The sequence below is a fragment of the Phyllostomus discolor genome, chromosome 2, assembly GCF_004126475.2.
Source record: "Phyllostomus discolor isolate MPI-MPIP mPhyDis1 chromosome 2, mPhyDis1.pri.v3, whole genome shotgun sequence".
Lineage (NCBI taxonomy): Eukaryota > Metazoa > Chordata > Mammalia > Chiroptera > Phyllostomidae > Phyllostomus > Phyllostomus discolor.
This window is the reverse complement of record NC_040904.2, coordinates 34369231-34378951: the sequence shown is the minus strand read 5'-3', so window position 1 is coordinate 34378951 and position 9721 is coordinate 34369231. Positions and strand designations below refer to the sequence as shown.

The 9721-nt window shown below is 43.8% G+C and overlaps 1 protein-coding gene across 2 annotated transcripts in view; it reads left to right on the top strand.

Moving 5' to 3' along the window:
- The first annotated feature begins 410 nt into the window (after positions 1 to 410).
- PLD1 (phospholipase D1) overlaps positions 411 to 9721 on the top strand; it is a 182378-nt gene continuing 173067 nt past the window's right edge. For both annotated transcript variants that reach the window (XM_036017694.1, XM_036017693.1), the window contains exon 1: positions 411 to 496. The gene's annotated coding sequence lies outside the window, so the exon portion shown is untranslated. The remainder of the gene's footprint in view (positions 497 to 9721) is intronic.

The window sequence follows — 9721 nt, the reverse complement described above, 5'->3', positions numbered from 1 at the left end:
GTAAATTGTATCACTTCAGGCATGCGAAATGATCACCTTTGTGATCAGCTGTTTCCCTGCTTAAAAATGGGCCAATCGCAGTTACCAGCGGCAGCAGTTGAGAATTTGATAATATAGGCAAAGCTTCTAGAACAGAGCCTGGGCGCTTGGCGGCTCAAGAGTACCTGAATCCTGGTGACCATGCCCTAGCCTGATGCGGCTGACTTAAAGAAACATTGGGTGCACGAGGAACAGGAAACCAGAACCAGGATAGAGGCCCAGTGGCCGGAGCCCTTGAGCCCGCGGGGGCTGACCCACGAGGCACGGGGACTGAAAACCGCCTCGCTCCACCCCCGCCCGGGCGATTCCGGGCCGCAAGTTCCGGGCGGCGGCGCGGCGAGGTCCACGTTCAGGCCGTCCCTCTCCCCACCCTCCCGCCGCCAGCTGCGCCAGCTGCGCTGGAGCCCCGAGAATCCGCCACCGTCGCGCAGGTGCCTGCGGCCGCCTGGTCCTTCAGGTAGGAGCCGCACTGCGGCCAGAGAGCAAAGGGCTCCCGCGGGAGCCGGGTTTCCGCTGCCCTCGCCCTCCGTCCCTCCTCCTGCCGATCCGAGGCAGCTGGCCACTCCCCGCCCAACTTGGACCGGACCTTGGCGGCGGGGCGGCGGCAGGCGCCAGTGCCGTGCGGCCTCGCGGGACCAGCCTCCCAGGCGGATCCCCGGGGCCTCCCGAGCGCGCCTCTCGGTCCAGTTCCTGCAGAGTGGATGGCGGCAACTTGCGCGCGTACTTTTGCCAGCGTGGGCGCTGCCGAGAGCGCAAGCCTCCCAGGCTCCAGGCCAAGGTTGGGGCGGTCCTTCACTGGGTGCACCCGCCCCCTCCGCCGCCCCCATCCCCTTGCAGGGCAGCACATCTGGCACCCTAGGTCCTCTCGTGGTCGCGGTTCGCGCTCCGTGGGGTGAGAGGGATGGCGGGAGTGAGGGGAGGTGCCGCTTCCCGAGGCTCAGAGCCCAGACTGCCGGTTACACTGTCCCGGGCGTGTGGCCACACAGCTGCTGGCTGTGGCGCCAGGAGGTGATGACGCCGAGGTGGGGCGTGGGACTCGAGGCCTGGAGCGGGGCGTGTGCTAAGGGCTCTTCCCCCTATCCTACACCCCCCCCCCCCCAACTCAGTTATTTGGGACCTACGTCTCAGATGCAGGAGCGCGGTGCTCCAAGTTTTAACAAGATCTTGTGGCGCCTTCAGAACTGGCCTTGTGAAATCGGTCCAGAGCTGTCGCCACACCTCTATTTGCCCTGGGTCATCTCGGATTATTGTCTTTTTTACTTCCTCTCTGAAGTACTGGTTGTTCACCATCTACTACGGTGTCTTTCCCCAGAACGGAGAGTTCTTTAACTACATCTGCCAGGCCTGCCAGTTTCAGTTTAGTTAAGTCTTTGTTGCCCTTCTGAGGGTCTCTGGGAGACCAGGTACCCAGAGACCCCTGTGCTTTGTTAAGTAGGCGGTGCAATGAAAGCCTGAAGAATGAGGAGGCGACAGCGCGAACTGTTAACAGACACCATATTTTACACACTGCCTGTTTGAGTAAGGATCTCTTTAGGTAAAGGGTAAATGTTTTGTCACGTACATGCAAATTAACTTTTACACGGGCTTTTAACTTGAATTTGTATGCAGCCTTTCAGTGTTGTTTGGGGATATTTTAACTAGTTGTTAGAGCTCCAATTTGTCTTCTCAGGATCCAGTACAATTCACAGTCCATACAAAAAGTGAGTAGTTACGTGTTGGAAGAAGATGTTTCTTTCCCATATTTGTTCCTGATGTCAGGCTATTCATGAACCATGATGCTCATTTAGGTTTTGGGGGATCCTCCTCGTTGGAAGTTGAGTACTGTGTGTTTCTTAGTGAGAAATGATTTGTTATAAAATCAATTTATCTTTAACTCACAGGGCTGTTTTTTAAAGCTATTTTATCGTGGTAAAATGCACATAACATGAAATTTGCCACTTTAAGCATGTTTAAGCACACAACTCAGCCGCATTAAGCACTCTCACACGGTTGTGCAGCCATCACCACCCTTCCTGCATAAAACTCCTTTCATCTTTCTTGTCGGGTTTTAATAACATTTTAATGAAAATGATTGTGTTGCAAGCTTTAGTTTTCTCACTAAGCAAGGTTTGAGCTCCTTCTCATAGCTTTACAGAAATGCACTTTTAAAGAGAAAGATGAAAAGCCATAACTGGACTGTGTGGAGCGAATCTTACCTTCATCAGGGAAGTTCTAATATAGAACTATTTTAGGATAAGCTGTTGAGCTATTTAAATTTGTATTTAAAGGTATTGTGAGGTTTAGCTCTTGCGAGGGAGGAACAGGTAAGGGAGTTGTTCATAGTTTCCTCCCCTTAAAATCTGACAGAAAAATGGAATGCTCAGTCTGCTTTAGCAGTGCAGTAGCACCTATTAAATTATGCTTAAGCTCGGGTTGGGGTGCCTATTTAGTAAAGCAGAGGCAGTTTTGATCCAGCTAGCTGGTAGATGTAGCACTTTTTTCTCCATTCTAGGTGTTTCCTAAAGTTGCATGCTAGGGGACCCAGCATTGTAAGATAATGGCCCTTTAAACTCCCAGTTAGTTTGGGTAACTGCTTTCAGTCAAGAAGTGTAGCAGTGCTAGCCCTGGTTTTAAGTTTACAACCCTTAAAGTCTTTGCACTGCAAACATAAGACGTATTCTCCTGCTGGGTGTGGTTAAATGTTGTTGCAGAGTTAAAATAAGAAACTCCTAATCTAAATTTCCCATAGGCCTGTGACATTTCTGAATAGAAATGGAATCATGCAAGTTATCTTACACTGCTGTGGGAATGCATTTTGATATGTTAGTTTCATAAATTCACAGTGCAAGGTAGAGTCTGGGTCCCAGATGTTTTAGCGCTGGGTTATTAAACAACTGTGCATGATACATAAGTGTTTCATAGTATCACAGGTTTTTTTTTCTTCTGTTGTGAATGTTTCTTATTTTTGAACTTAAGATGTTAGTTTGTAGGGAACAAACATTGCAGCAACAGAATAAAATGTTTGGTTTATTTATTCAACACTTAACATGGGGCATACTGTGTGCCAGGCCCTGCTCTAAGCGTTTTACAACATGAACACACCTAACACGGATTGTTTCAAGAATTAAGTGTGCTTATCCCCATTTTATAGATGCGTTACTTTGAGGCACAGTGAGATCACACAACTAGCACGAGGCAGAGCTGGGATGCCATTCCAGATAGCCCAAACCCAGCATTTTGGGTCTTCTGTCTCACCAGAAAAATAAACCTGAGAGTCCACCCTCCTAACAAATGAACTTCTTTTCAGGTTGTTATATTCCTATCTTGTCCTTGTCCTCAGGGATAAATAATCTGACATAATTGCAGTTGGAGTGTACCATAGACAATCGGTTCAACTCCCTTATTTTTCAGAAGAGGAAGTTAAGGTGCAATGTGGTTATGCCTGGGGGTTGAGAGTGCTGGGGTGGGACTCTGGCACCCCTCTTCTGGGCCAAACCTTCACTCTTGATTGTGAGGAGGTTGGGGCAGGGGTCCTGGGAGGGTCTGGGGAGGCCAGGGTGTGTATTTAGGAGTGGGACAGTATTTGCTAATCATTATGACTGTCCTGGAGATAACCTGCTAAATAAGGGCCCAGGTTATGTGACAGGCAGGCAGAGCAGAATCTCGTGGGATGCTGTGGACCATGGGAAGTCTTGCTGCTGAGGGCCCCACAGTCCTGGATTCCTTCCCCAATAGCTGGTTGACGCCTGGGACCCTGGGCTCCCCTCTGGATGAAGGGGATATTTTATTTTCTTCTCCATCATTTTTTGAGCTTTTTGGATCTAGGGTTGGGAACCTTTTAAAAGCCTTTGACGCACATAAGAAAATCAGCCAAGAGCAACATGGAAATAAAAATAATTTCGTTTAGTCAGTTCTTTTGTTGAGAGAGAAAGAAAGACTTCTAAAGGCATAAACTGACAAACTTTATATTAAGAACAGGAAAATCAAAGTTCAGGATTCAATAGTGGTTTTTCTTCAAAGCAGACTTTTACAGATGGTACATTTGGCGGAAGGAGAAGAAGGAATGAACACGGGCAAAGGAAAACAGTGGGAAGGGAGGGAGAGACCGTTGCCGAGAGAGGAGGAGTGTGAAGAAGGCACAGGAGGGACAGTCAGGGTGTTAACACCTTTGTCAGGTCTTCATGCAAGTTTCGGTCTGTTACTTATTAACAACAATCTTTGACGTACCAAACTGATCTTTCGTTTGGTTTATCTAGGAATGTTCTTTTTTTAAAAAATTGACCCTAATGTTGCCTGAAACCATTGCTAATCAACAAAGCCTGGGGACAAGGAGGTACCAGCGAACTCGGCCCCAGCGTGGGATCTCCATACCAATCCAGGCTAATTTAGTTTACATCACTTTTACATGAATGCATTCATATATAGTGTGATATCAGAATCACTGCGTTGTAATTATTTTGTTTATGACCCATCCTCCATGTGAGAAGACCAGGTTCTTGAGGCCATAGACTGTGCTTCTGCTGTTTTTCTGACCGCTGTGTCCCTTGTAGGGAGCGGTAGATGTGAGCTGAATGAGAGGGCGCATGGATGGGTGAACAGTGATGGTGCAGGTCATTCATTCCAAATATATAGGCATTTCCAGAAAAGAATGTTTTTATGGCTGTTTTACTTATTTGTTTGTTCTGCCATGCTGTTTATTCTTACAGATAGAGATGTGGATGTGGCCTTGACAGTCTGTGGCGTTTGGATTAGCATCTGTCCTCATTTCATTGTCCTTTCTCTGCAGTGCTCACTATCCGAGTTCTGAGAAAGGAGTCCTTTGAAGCAAAGTGATGATTGGAAGGTAGCACTGGGCCAGGATGGAAGTTTCTGGGTTTGGAGCAGAGTGGTGGTCTGACCGTGCAGAACCCCAAGTGGGAAATGTGGTGAAGGGCCTAAGAGGACAAGAAAAAATGAATTAAAGATGAAGTTTAGATACTGTTTTTTAAATCTTACCATTATTCTCCCTTTGGAATTTAAGCTAAGGTAAGAGTATAGGATTCTGGGATAAAATATATTTTTGGTACTAATGTGATTGTTACGTCAAAAAGATTTAAAAACAAAAAGGAGAGGGGGGAAATCTAGACTGAATTCTGTTATCCTCAGGGAAAAACCCACCTGTTAGGGTATTGTTCTGGGTTGGTCAAAAAGTCTGTTTAGTTTTTTCCATAAAATAAAAGACACATTTTTCCTTTTTACCAGTGACTATATTGATTTGGATTATTTTGAACATGTTAGGTATCTCCCACATAATATCATAATGATTATGCTCATCTAATGTCTCAATTTGATTGCTATCAACTTCATTTGGTCTACCCAACCATGGAGCACCGTCCAGTGAGACATCTCCGGCACAAAACTTCACGAATCACTGTTGACATGTTCAATCAGTCACAGCACCTTCTCCACACAGTGCACAAACCTGTTTTTGCATTTCAGTTGTGTTTTTACCTTTCATGAAGTAATAAAGCATAACATGCCAAAAATGCTGCATATTTTCTTCCATCTTCAATATTAAGATGGCTACACCCAAATTCACCACTTTTGGTAAGTTTTTTAAAAATGCACGCTGATATGACAGCTGTCACAATACAATCTAACAAAATTGTTTCAGATGAAGTTAAAGACAACCAGCTAAGCTCTACTAGAGCCAACTTATGGCAAAAACCAAATGAACTTTTTGGCCCACCCATCAGATTGTAAGTATTTCAGAGCTAGAAACATGGAGCAAGACTCTAACCCTAACTCTCACTTCACCCCAGTCCCAACCCCAGACTGCCACTGTCGTGGCTGGAAACGCAGGGTCATGGGGCAGTGGCTAAACAAAGCAGGTGAGCCTCTGTGAGGTTTGTAAGGTGCTGTTGGGTCCCCCAGGCCCTCACTGGGAGGAATAATGACAATGGGCCTCAGCCTTGGAGCCAGAGAGCTTGGAACCAGAGAGCTTGGGTCCGTATACTGAGGACTCTAGCACCATATGGTCTGTGATAAGTAGCTTAAAAATCCTCTATGCCTTGGTGTCCCCATCTGTAATATGGAGATATAATAGTACCTCTCTCACAGGATTATTGTAAGAACTGCAGGATAATGCCTGTAAAGTGTGTAGGAATGACACAGTAAATGTTAGGTTCCCCTCTTCCCACATCACCCTCCCCTCTCCACCTCAAGTCCAACAGGATCCACATCCATATATAAAGCAAACTGGAATCAGTGCTGGAGCAGACGGGGAGCTGTGGCCCTATGGGACTAGGGAAGAAGGACACGTGCATTTTCCTCACGAGGGATTCTTGGGTGACAGTGAGATTCATTGAGGCCCCAGTGATGAGAAGCCATGGAGAGACTTCTGGCAACAAAGCTGGCTACAACTGGAGAGAATGAACTAACTCCATCCTTTAATAATTACTGTACTTTCCGGGTGTGTGCTTTGACATTAGCTAGAAAATTTGATTTTTGTAATGTATAACCATAGCATAGCATTTACTAGGAGAAACATGATTTATTTACTAGGAGAAGCATAGCATTTGATAAGAGAAATGTGATTCATTGCTGTTTATTGATAGGCATATGTATAGGGGTGTGGGCAGTTCTTATCTGCATGACTCATGGATGTTCATCAGGAGTCAATAATCTAGACCAGCAGTTTTCACACTTAAAAAATATGGCAGTTACTGTTTCCCACCCCTACCCCCGAGAACCACTTTTCTGATTGAGCTCTTCTCTGTGATATCCCAGTATGCAAATCATCCCAAAGCAGATCTGTCTTGGTTGACAATTCCTAGACTTGGTCAGTGAGCCAGCTGCTTCCTCACATCTCCTCTGCCTGCCCACCTCCTGACACCAGCTGCCCCTCAGCCGCTGGAAGCGTGGGGCTTCTAGGAGCAGATGTGAAGGCATTGCCATATCCTTATTGCAGGAGAGAGGATACTAAGACTTGAAAAGGGACGAGGAAAGGCAAGGCAGTAGACTGGTTTTTAAAGCTTTTGCCAGTGGTATGCCAGAATTGGCTCATACTGAGAGATGATTTTTAATTTTAGGGATTTCATGAACTGATTGTTAAACATGCCATTATTAAAATTTAAATCATCTGCAGAATAGATTTTAAACAAATAAATTATATTGAAAACAAAGGTAATAAATACCACGAGTCATCACTTACTAATCATTTTCCTAAGTTTACTGCTACCTGTGCCCTTGAAGTTATTTATATCTGTTGTTTCTATATGGTAAAGATACTATAACTACTGCACACCTTTTCTTAAACTGTATATTAAAGTGACATCATATTGGGAGCTTGAAAGCAGCCGTGGTGCGAATATTTACACCATGGGAATTGGCAAACACTGTAAGGCTTCTCCCATGTCCACAGCTAGTTAAGCATTTGTCAGCACACTACTGGCTTTGTCCCTCTGTGACGTCAAAGCTTCTTTACTCCCCCCTTTCTCATTGTGACCAGTGAGATTTGACTAATTCTTTTCTTTTAGTTATCACAACGGCTCTGAATTTGGGGATGTGTTTGGGAGGAAAGGAATACACTTTGTTATGTGTTGTTTTTGTCCACCTTTTCCTATTAGCTGGTAGAGACTGGTTTCAGACATTTTAGAGCTCAGTAGCACTCAATTTAATCGATTCAATTTTTTTTGTAGATACAGGATTCTTTTGACTTTATGTGTCTGCCCCCAAATAACTTGCCTTCTTCCCACCTCCAATCACACTAATTTTATTTATTTATTTATTTAAGATTTATTTATTTATTTTTAGAGAGGGAAGGGAGGGAGAAAGAGATAGAGAAACATCAATGTGTGGTTGCTGGGAGCCGTGGCCTGCAACCCAGGCGTGTGCCCTGGCTGGGAATCGAACCTGCGATTAAGTTCAGATTTCCATTTAAATTCAGATTTAAATTCAGATTTAAATTCAGATTTCCAGGTCTGTCACACGCCAACTGTCAGCTGATGCCTGTTGGCCCCAATTCAGTGGCAGTAGGAATCCCTAATTTGGGGTGTGGTGAAGAAGGGAACTTTATTCAGTACAGAGAGCTCAATAGTGATACGGCAGGGCTGTGAGGACAGCATGGCTGGGAGACAGCATAGCTGTGGGGTGGCCCTGGGCACGGCAGTATTGGAGAAGGGAGGTACATTTTACCTCCTAGAGAGGGGTGCCTAGCTACATAAATTACTGGAATTCTTCTACATGGGACATTTGGCTTTTTAGTTCCACTTATTTATTTATTCAACTATTTACATATCAGTATGGACTCATGGATATGTATCTCATACTTTGGGTTATAATTCAATACTATGTTATTACTTACATTTGGATTTTTAAAGATTTTTCAAACATAAACATTCTGCTGTCTAAAATGTTAGAAAATTGTTCATAGTTTAAAGAAATTCTCTCCTTTTCTTTTAAATATCCTATTTTTACATTTATTCATTTGGGACAATAAAAAACAAGTTACCACTTAGGATTTAATTATGCTTTATTTTTTTGCAGGAGTCAAGTTAAAATCTAAGTATTTAAGTTATTTTTTTGAGCAGTAGAGATCAAAAGGCATTTGCCCTTATTGTAAACTGAGTTTACCCTAAGTACTTTCAAGTATTGGTGAGATCACTTTTGGGGATTTTATAGTTTGGAATGATTTTTGGCCTTCTTTCTTTTTTCTTCAGATTTTCCTTAAATTAAATAGAAACTTTGAAAATGCTACTCAGTATACTCTTCTCATTCTTACTGCCGGGAATGGTAGACTTGTTATAATAACCTCCATACCGGTCACCCATGCTTTCTGTTTTCTAAAACAAATCTTCCCAGTGCAATTTTTTTCTCTACTAAGGAATATAAATAAATAAACTGTATGTAAACTTATATTTCACCTCTTTTTAAAGCATCTACAACTGTAACTATAGCAGATCCTAACATGCTTATTGACCTGTCTCAAAATAGAAAACACACAACAAATATTTCATTCTATTTACTTCTCTTAATGTTATAGATTTTCTTTTGTATTTCATTGGTTACTTCTGTTTTAAAATCCAGTGCTTTTCTGTAGTTTTGTTTTTGTGCCAGTTCATACACATGTAGATACTTGAGAGAGTGATTTTAGTTGCAGGCAAGTCTCTCTCTTAATTGAAGTTGTGGGCAGACAGTTACACTGAGATACCAGATGAAGATGACCTGGCCATTCAGGCCTGAAACATGCCTGTGAATCAGGTGCTGGTTAGTGGCTTGTGTGTGGTGGGTGACCGCTGCAGCCTAGTGCTCTGACGCCTCACTGAGAACTCAGTTCTCCTGAAAGGAGGGTGAGGCCAGTTCCAGTGTGGCTAACTCTGTAAGTGGCCAAGTAAACATGGCCTGTGGGTCAGTTCCCAGGAGGATTGGCTAATCTGTCCAGAGCTGGGCCTTGAGATCTGGCTAGACAGCCCTAAAGAGTTTACTGTTGCAATTAAATAAAGGATAACAGTATTAATTTAGGACGTGTCGAGAAGTCAGTATTGCATTGCTTAGTAATTAAGCACAAATTAAGCATAACAAATAAACATTTTACTTCATTGACTGTAATTAGGACATTGTCTCCTGATGCCATCTAGGATTTGGTTCTCAATTTATTTGTTTATTCTGTGGGGGAGGAAAAATAATTTTCCTTCTACCTTTCTAAATTCTTCTGGCTAGACTA